Here is a 10611-nt window from a genome sequence, read left to right as displayed (position 1 = left end):
GTCACAAAACAAATATAGAATAAATAAATGTTATCAAAGACAAGATAAGTTACTTTTCTACTTAACTGGATATGTTTATAGTGTTTATATTTAATGTAACATGTTTATTTAGCTCGAAAAACATGCAGTGTTTACCGATGTATTGGAAAATTTTAATGGCAGCCGACTCTCTATTAAAGGCGGTAAGTTTGGGAAAATGAGTTATAAATAAAAAACCAGACAAAATACTGTTAGAAACTCGCTCAATATATGTTACCGTGACATAGGTTGACATATTCGGCGGGTTTTTAACAGTATTTTGACTGTTTTTTTTATTTATAACTCATTTTTCCAAACTTACCATATCCCAGAGAGAGTCGGCCGCCATTTTGAATTTTCCAATACATACATCGGTAAACACTGTTTTTCGAGCTGAATAAACATGTTACATTAAATATAAACACTAAAAGCATATCCAGTTGGGTAGAAAAGTAACTTATCTTGCCTTTGATAACATTTATTTGTTATATATTTGTTTTGTGACAACTTTTTCGAATCTGTGTATACAGTAATACAAACCCACGTTTTGTTGCTTGTTTATTTTCAAAAAAAGTTAACTCCCCTAAAAAGTTATGATAGCCCAAAAAACGAAGGATCGTTTTATGTTTAATTGATATGCGAAACTAATTAATTCAAATTATCATTTTTTTTGGGGGTGTTCATACGTAATCATTAGGGCTGTGACAAGAGAATAGTCTTATTGTTTTGACACTCGAGTACATATCCGACACAGATACAGCTAAACAATTGAGGACAACATCATTATATCTAAAAACATAACTAAGATATTAACTGATGTATACTTGAGAGTCAAAATAGGCTCCAATTTTTCCGATTAATCGTCCCAACACACACACACACACACACACACACACACACACACACACACACACACACACACATGTATATATATATAGAGAAAATAAAGAAAACACACCGTATTATGTGTTCATCAACGTTTCGTCTTTATTTTGAAATAAAGACGAAACGTTGATGAACACATAATACGGTTTGTTTCTTTTTATTTTCTCTATTTTGTCGGAATACTATTTCCATTATTTTCATCATTATATATATATGGACCATCTTCTTCCAATTACGGGATTTCCTTGGACTTTACTTGTACAAATGGAAATTCTTTTAACTTCCTTGAAGTTTTACATTTGGATTTTACCGTCACTGGATTTTTTATCTTCCACCAGACTATCCATTCATGTTTAATCACCTTTTTCTTTACCATATTCCCTCTGCTTAACTTATTTTGTTTTCAAGTAAGATCTTTGACTTATTTGTTGTTTCATCAAATACTTCTGCATGCAAAATCCGATCCCGCATTTTGCTAATTCCTACCCTCTGATGAGAAGGAGTGTATTTCTTCGAAACTCCGCGGATTAAGGACTATCCATTTATCTAGTGTTTCCTTTCCAGATTAAATATGTTTTTAACTCATTTCAAAGTGTTTTTTTAACATATTTCATTAACTGTTTGCTCATATATATATATATATATATATATATATATATATATATATATATATATATAGCACCTTGTTTCGTGGTGGGGTTATTGTAAAGAATCGTTTATCGGCTATCTGAAATCATGATGACACAACACCGAGACTCAAAGTGAGGTTCAAGCGTTTTGTTTGAGCCGGTCGCTTCAACAAATTTTGATGAACGAACTTTTTTCTTCTTGTTCTTGGGTTGCCAGGTTGGCTTTTTTAAGGCCGAATTTCGCGAATTTGGCTTTATTTTTTTAAAACAGTTTGGCCTTTTTTCAAATTTGGCTTCAAAATTGGCCCTTTTCTGATCATTCTAGATTAATAATTACTACTAAATAAATATTTAAGAAAAAGTTATAATTAATTTAAAAAGTAGTTTGGATGTCAAAACTTGTAGATCTTTTGGCCCTCTTGCAGTTTAAGGAAACTAAAATATGGAGAAGAAAAAAAAAATGGGACATAAATCGTATGACACCGATAACAAAAATGCCATTTGATTGGATAGTGAAAAAAAAAAACTATTTATTTGCTTCCCCACCAAAGCAAATTAGGCACAAGGCCGTTTTTAATGTGGGGTAAAAACCAGCTCCCCTAAAAGAAGGAAAAAAGGGGGCACTCTGGTTACCAAAAATAATAATTGTCCCAGTATAGAGGGTTTCCCCTCCATTGACTGGTACAAATTATCTTAAGTGCCGCATATGCAGAACAGATGGTATTTATTTGCTCCCCCACCGAGCAAATTAGGCACAAGGCCGATTTTTAATGTGAGGAGTGAAGGGAGGGGGAAGGGAAAAAGGGGACCAGCTCCCGAGAGGTGGGAAATGGGAGCTGGTTAATGGTCAGGCATGTGGGGTTGCCCCCACATCTGGTCTTTGCTAGTCATAGCTTGCAGTATCTGCCGGAACAGATGGTATTTATTTGCTCCCCCACTGAGCAAATTAGGCACAAGGTCGTTTTTAATGTGAGGTAAAAACCAGCTCCCCTAAAAGTAGGCAAAAAGGGGGCACTCTGGTTACCAAAAATAATAATTGTCCCAGTATAGAGGGTTTCCCCTCCATTGACTGGTACAAATTATCTTAAGTGCAGTATCTGCCGGAACAGATACTACACTTTGATCCCAGCCCGAAGGCCAAGGACAACAGAAAAAAGACCTTGACACTATTAGAAAACAATGTTTGTTTTATTAAATAATTTTTATTAAATACAGGAATTAAAAAAAGAGATTTTTAGCAGTTTAGATGTTTTTTTATTGAATCACTTCCGCGTAATTTTATAAATAAAATGACAAACAAATGAAGATAAATAGAAATGATAATATGAAATGATATTGGAATATATATAAAAATATTAACGAAACGATATTGAAATATGTATAAAAATAATTATTGTAAAAGAATTTAAAAAAAGTTAAAATCATATTTAAGTAACACAATTCGATTGGCTATAAAAAGTGAAACATTTTAGTTTATTTAAAATTAAAAAAAGAATGGAAATGGAATTTGTCAAAAAAAAAAAATCAACTGTTTCCTATTGTTAGTTTAAATACCGTTTCATTAATATTTCTAATTATTTTTATTTGTTTGTAAAATAAAATGTTTTCTACTATTGCAATTTCAATACGGTTTCATTAATGTTTTTATATATATTTTCAACCAACATGCGGTCTTACCATTTTTAGGATTCATTTTTTCACTTATTATTATATGCTGTAATAATAATTATCTGCAAAATAGAAATTTTCAGTTAAAATTAAAAAAAATTAATAGGAAAATATTGAAAAATCGATTTCTTCCTTCTTTCACTCTTGGCCCATTTTTTTTTGTTTTTGCTCATAAGTGTATATATGAGAGAAACAAGATAACGTCATGTATTGATATGAATTTAGGAACACTCGTCCATATTTGCTAGGTATGAAAACTGGTCTATTATTGAATAAATATCTTAAACACATTTTATGATCAAGAAGTATTGCGTGGTTTGCTTGAAGCATTGTTAAAGAATAAAAGGTATTTTTGAAGGTTTACAATGCAGGAATGAACAGTCGTTATGAGTAGATAAATAAATAAATAAATATAATAATAATAATAATAATAATAACAATAATAATTGGATTATTATTATAAATAAATAAATGATAAATAGTTCAATAATTATTGTTATTATTATTATTATTATTATTATTTTTTATATTTATTTATTTATCTACCTAATTTTTTTCACCTGTGGATGGTACTTATTCCAAAGGTCCTTTCGAGTAATAACCCATCATCAGTGGAGAAACAAATCCTCTCTCTTTACAATTTACAGCCTAGAGAGATGATTTGTTTCTAAAAAAAAAAAAAAAAAAAAAAAAATTTTCAGGTTAATAAATAGTATAAATAAAAAATAATATATAAAAAAATAGAATTATTGAATTATTTATCATTCATTTACTTATTTATTTATCAGTTCATAACGACTCTACATTCCTGCATTGTACCTATTTACAATGCCTCCCCACGGGACAGAGTTAGACACCAGGGTCGTTTTTTAACGTAGAGAAAAGGTACAAAAATAAAAATTGTCTCAGTCGTGAAGGATTTCTCCTCCACTGAAAGAAAACGAGAAATGGAAGTGCTGCATCTGAAGAACAGATTGTATTTATTTGCTTCCCCACTGAGCAAATTAGGCACAAGGCCGTTTTTAATGTGGAGAGAGAGGGAGGGGGGGGTGGAAAAGGGGGACCAGCTCCCGAGAGGTGGGAAATGGGAGCTGGATAGGAACTGTTGGTATGAAGGGTTGCCCCTACATTGACCAAGGTCTGATATGTGGAGTTACCCCCACATATGGTCTTTGCTTGCAGTATCTGCCGGAACAGATACTACACTTTGAGATATTAAATCTTTTATTCATGTTAAAAAATACAGTCAAAATTAACGATGAACAAAAAACTTAGGCACATGGCCAACTCAAAAGGGGGGATTTTGGGGGTCGTTGGTCATCCTTGTTACTCCAGAACTAAACAAAGTCAAAAGTTTATCCCAGCTAGTATCTTCTTTCACCATAATACCGCATTCACCCTTTCATATTGGGGGACGTCCTAGTAACTCCCAATTTTTAAAACATTTTTTATTGACGTGTAAAAACAAAAAAGATAACAATAAAATGGTACAATAATTCATTTGTGTCGAGGGCGGGGGAAGAAAAAACAAAAGGTGATTAGTAGGACCCTCCCAACCCCGTCTAGTTGATAGACTGCCCGTTCCACTAGGTTTGTAAAAGGAACCTCGCTTCTGCGGGTCAGTCTCTAGGTGGGGATGCCCTCTAGATGGGGGTGAATGGAGAAAAGAAAATTTTTGTGGGTAAGGGATGGAGGTTAGTTTGTATTTCTTTTTCTCCAAGATGGGTAAAATTTAGAGGAAGGGGTGAAAACAAAAATTGCAGGTAAGAGGGGATGGGGATCTTGGAGGCTTCCTAATCGGGGAGGGATGGAACACACACTCAGCTAGCTGAGAGACTACTTGTTTAATTTTACTTTACAGAACTGCGCGTTCCACACCTAGGCGGGGAACACGTATTCAAATTTGGCTCCTCTTCGTACACACAGACTTGCCACATGTATCCATCTTCTGTCAAATGCTGCGCGATGCAGCCTTCTTCTATCACATCTGATCTTCACCCGTAGTTGGTGCTTAAAGAACGCGATCAGATCTTGATCAGAAAAAGACAACACTCCCCCCCCCCGGGCAACCTTGCAGACGCGACGTCCAAATCACCATTCTCGCCACGGCCAGGATCGTAACGTAGACCATTTGTCTTTCCCGGTCCCACGGCGGCCTCACGTTGTCCACAACATTGGATACAGTAATTGGGCGAGGATGCTCAGGATACTACACTTTGATCTTGGCCAAAAGGCCAAGTGATTGTAAGCCTTCAAAAATACCGTTTACATTTTATGACCGTTCTTGAAATAGATATTGTTTCTTTCCCGTTTTTTTTTGTTTACTTCATGTTTTTAACTAGATTTAACGTTACACACACACAAAAAAAAACAAAAAAACTTTATTTATTTTCTTCATTTATCACACCAGTCACCGACACGTATTTAACACCAATATTTTCTCTCGTTCTGATCGTCAATATGGCTGTCAATATACGGCACCAGACACAGCTGGCACTCAAACACGGCAGCGGACACAGCTGCCACTCAATACAGCAGGGCAGCTGGCTGTCAATTAAAGAGGTAAGAGGAAAAAACGCTGCGCACCTGCCAATAGCCACGTGTCTTTTTCTTTTTCTTACCTTTTTCCTTCTCTTCTCTTTTTGATTTCTATCCATAGATATGCATTCCATTTCGCCAGTTCACGTCCACGTCACGATTTAAAATGCTAATTCAGCACGTGAGTCGTCATTCTAATGACGGGGCTAGACTACGTTATATGCATTTATTTTGTTATACAGAAATCGGTTATTCGATCACACACTTATTTGAATCAAGAGTTTGTCAGTTCAATAAATTCTTTCATCCTCTATTTGCAAGCATGATGTTCTGTTCCAAACAACATATAATACGGGCGTTCCATTTATACAAGCAACGCCCACAATTCTACGATTCCGACTAATTGAAGATACCTAACTGGATAATGTTTTAGTGTTTTTATTTAATGTAACGTATTTATTCGGCTCGAGAAACGTACACTGTTTACCAAAGTATTTGAAAAATGCAAATGGCGGCATGCTCGTTGTTGAACAAGGTAAGTTTGGGAAAACGAGTTTAAGTAAAAAAAAATTATACAAAATACTATTAGAAACTCAACAAAATTTTTCACTAAAAACGTAGCTGAGATATGTATGCACATATGTAACCAAGAATGTTTGTATAAATAAAAAAATTATGTTGAAATAAAAAAGATATTTTCTCTCTCGATGCTCTCCCTTTCCTTCTCTTTCATCATACCCGCCTTCTCTTTGTACTCCTTCTCACTCTATCTATTTCAATATTGTGTAATGGCGAACGATACACGATATGTGTGTACGGGGTTCTTTTACTGTACACATAGATTCGAAAAAGTTGTCAAAAAACAAATATATAACAAATAAATGTTATCAAAGGCAAGATAAGTTACTTTTCTACCTAACTGGATTATTTTTTAGCATTTTTATTTAATGTAACGTATTTATTCGGCTCGAGAAACGTACAGTGTTTACCGATGTATTTGAAAAATGCAAATGGCGGCATGCTCGTTGTTGAACACGGTAAGTTTGGGAAAACGAGTTTAAGTAAAAAAAATTATACAAAATACTGTGTGTCGCGCGTGCATTTTCCGACATACCTTATTTTCATGCGTCTTTAACATTGGCCCACGTAGAATTCATCTTGTTCTTGGAGGGGAGGCTGGGACCTGTTTGAACGAATATTCATTCACTTCCAATAACTCTGATTGTATTTTATATAGTTTTTATTCACTTTCCAGGTGTTAATCGCAGAAGAATGGAAAGTGAATATCTTTGCTTGAGTGGTTGATTCTAGGTCTATATTCTGAGCCCCATTAGCTTCCTCCCCGGTAAAGGGTGGGGGAAGACCTGTTAAACCGTCCGCCCTGCTCAACGTCCAAATTCCAACTCCTATTATTCTTTTCAACTAACTAGAACCATGTAACATACACGTTCTTCCGTCAGCTTGATATATTTTGACAGATTTTATAAACATTTTTCATATTTATCTCTTGTTTATCTCTCCAGTTAAATAGATAGATAGATAGATAGATAGATCGAGATGGATATATACAGAAATAAATAGATAACTAGATCGATAGATATATCGATAATACACATAGATAAATAGATAGATCGACAGACAGATAAATAACTAACAAATATTTTCTTGTGTTCGACCTACTACATAACACAGGATTGCCAGTTGGCCTTTTTAAGGCCAAATTTCATGAATTTAGCCTTTTTTTGAAGCAGTTTGACCTTCAAAAATTGTTATATGCTCTTTTTCAAAGGATAACGTATGAACTAACATAACACAGGATTAACATAACATTTCACCGTTGGTGCATTTTTGAAATATCGTAGTTTTTACTAGCGTGGGTGTGGTATCCGCTCGTAAAATACGCTTAAATATGATATTTTAATTTGTCCAGATTTCGTACATATTATTATAGAGTCGTGATTTCATTATAAAAAAGTACTTGGATGTCATCAGCTAGAATCGAAACCGAAAGAAAAACTGTAGCATTCAAAGCTGGTGACGTTACCACTGCACCAATGTGACACGCATATGAACTGATTAAAAATTAAAAATAAACCAAGATGAATGCACAAAATGTATAAAAATTAAAAAAAAAATTCTGACCCATTGTTGACCCCTTAAAAACTATTTTAACCGGCTAAAGACCCATAAAAGAACGGTCCATAAAAATCCAATCATTTGAGGCCCCTAGCGCCGCCCTGCGAATTTAAGTTTCGGGGGAGATAGAGTTTGAAAATATGGAGACAGACAGAGAGTCATATAGCCTTTTATATATCAGATTTTCATACAAGGATCCAAATATTTAATTACAACTCTATCTTAACGTTAAACTCGAGTAAGATTTGACCTGTTAGTCAGAATATTTTTGCATTATATATCTCTACTATTATATAAAAGGAACTGTGTGTGTGTGTGTGTGTTTCTCATAGACTCCGAAACGGCTGGGCCGATTTTTATGAAATTTCACACAAATGTACTTTATATATCGGGCATGTTATTAGATATGTTTTGTATTGGAATGTCTCCGATAAGTGCCGATAATCGAAAAACTCCGACGAAAGAAGGAACTTGCGATTTTGACCAAAGTTAACACCTTATACAGCCTAACATCACAAGTTGATTTGGAGTCTTATTACCACACAAGCAGAAAGGCCCAGTATATAAAATCAACAGTAGGTTCTTTGATAAGACATGGGTACGTTTGAAATGATTGTTTCTGTTTAGAGTACACTTGAAAAATGATACTTGACTTTTGCATTTTAAACTTTAATTCCAGTCGTTATATATAAAAATAATTTTATAAAATCAACTGTAGGTTCTCTAAAGTGCTATATAGACTAAAGTATATTTGGGATTACGTTTTTGCGGGAAGGATGTGAAGCTTTCCCCAATACACCCGGATGGATCGCCAACTACAGCCGATAATAAATCGATTTGATTAAAAAATCGGCGATTTCACTGGTTTCAATGACAATAAAAAATATGGGCGTGTGAAACATTCGTTGACCATCATTCAATCCCGGACAACGTCGGGGTTTCCTGCTAGTATTCGATGTATAATATATTTTATAATATTATTTATTATATTTATTTATATATATATATATATATATATATATATATTTACATATAAATGCAATATGTATTTTATATATTACTAGCGAGGGGTACCCGGCGTTGATCGGGTGTTTGGAGGTGTGTGTGTGTGGGGGGGGGGGGTTAAAAAAAGTAAGTATGAGGATCGAACCCAAACTGTTGAGGCAAAGTTGTGGAAAAAAAAACGTGCGACGTTAACCATTGCCCACCGCGAGATGCTTACGGAAACACGTTTGAATTTATTTAATTACTTGGATTTTGCAGGTGCTCGTTTTAATGAGTTAATGAGGTCAAGTTTGACTGCGGGATGGTATTCATTTACTGCTGAACGCTTTTTTTCCCCTTCCCCCAAGATGTTATAGGAAAAAGACTAACCCACATGCGGCGAGCGACAAATATTGAATATTTATCTTCCCGAAATCGAGCAAATTAAATAGACAGGCGAGCTTCGTTGTTAACTGTGGGATATTACGATTTATATGTGATATAAAAAGTTTTAAAAAGTTGTGAAGCGAGCGATCGCTTCACTGAAAAAAGCCTTTTATAGACACACAGAAAAAGCGAACACACATACATGCATACATACATACATACATACATACATTTTCGCTTTCATATTTATAGATTTATATTTTAATATATATTGCATATATTTTATGACATATATCTATAATATAAGAAACCATTTACTTGTCATCCGGTGGCTATTCTAGGTCAACGTACATTATATAACTTTAATATAAATTTATAATCATTTTTAAAATTAGTAATAGTTTTTATTTGAATTAACTCTCTGAAAATTTTAAGAAATGTTTTAATCATTTACCATTTTTTTTTCGAAAGACAAAAGATACCCCCTGTAAGGGTAGCTGGCGTGGAATTGTGGGGCGACTTGCCTAGATAAGCTGAGAACACAAAACACCTAGAAGTCCTAAATGGTCACCCATTTAGTACTGACCAGGCTCAACGTTGCTTAACGTAATTATGCCGTATGTTTTTTTTTCATTTTCTTTATATAAAAACATTATTCCTGTTAATATCGAAGAAACTGTTGCATATATATATATATATATATATATATATATATATATATATATATATATATATATACAGGATAATAGAACAATAAATTCAAAATTAATAACAGAAAATATTATTATAAACTGTTTAAAAAATAATGCAAATTAGGCATACTAATAAGGGGCTAGGACTTGTTGCTCTCTTACTATGTATAATGTATTTCGAAAGATTATGTTGTATTGGTTTTATGAGTTGTTTTTAATGGTGTGACATGAAAAAAAATCGCATTTATTCATTTTTATATACTTATACTTATACTCCTTGATGTCCATCTATCATATATTTTTGAAACCATTGGAAAATAATAGATAATCAATTCCCAAAACATTAAACGGATGCTGTAACCGGAAATTATTTTCCAATGGTTTCAAAAATATATGATAGATGGACAGACGGACAGACTGATAATATCTCTATTTATATGAGATACTGTGTGTATGTGTGTGTGAGAGTGAGTGAGTGAGTGTGTGTGTGTGCGTGCGTGTGAGACACACACACACACACACACACACACACACACACACACACACACACACACACACACACACACACACATAGAGCCAGAGCCAGCTGTTTGTATTTCGGCTCAGTACCCAGACCCACGGCCACCCGCATTAATTCTTGATAATCCACCCTGTATTGTTGATATCGTTTTTAA

The sequence above is a fragment of the Euprymna scolopes genome, chromosome 34 (genome assembly GCF_053919585.1).
Source record: "Euprymna scolopes isolate OS-2025 chromosome 34, ASM5391958v1, whole genome shotgun sequence".
NCBI lineage: Eukaryota > Metazoa > Mollusca > Cephalopoda > Sepiida > Sepiolidae > Euprymna > Euprymna scolopes.
Note: the sequence above shows the minus strand (reverse complement) of the source record.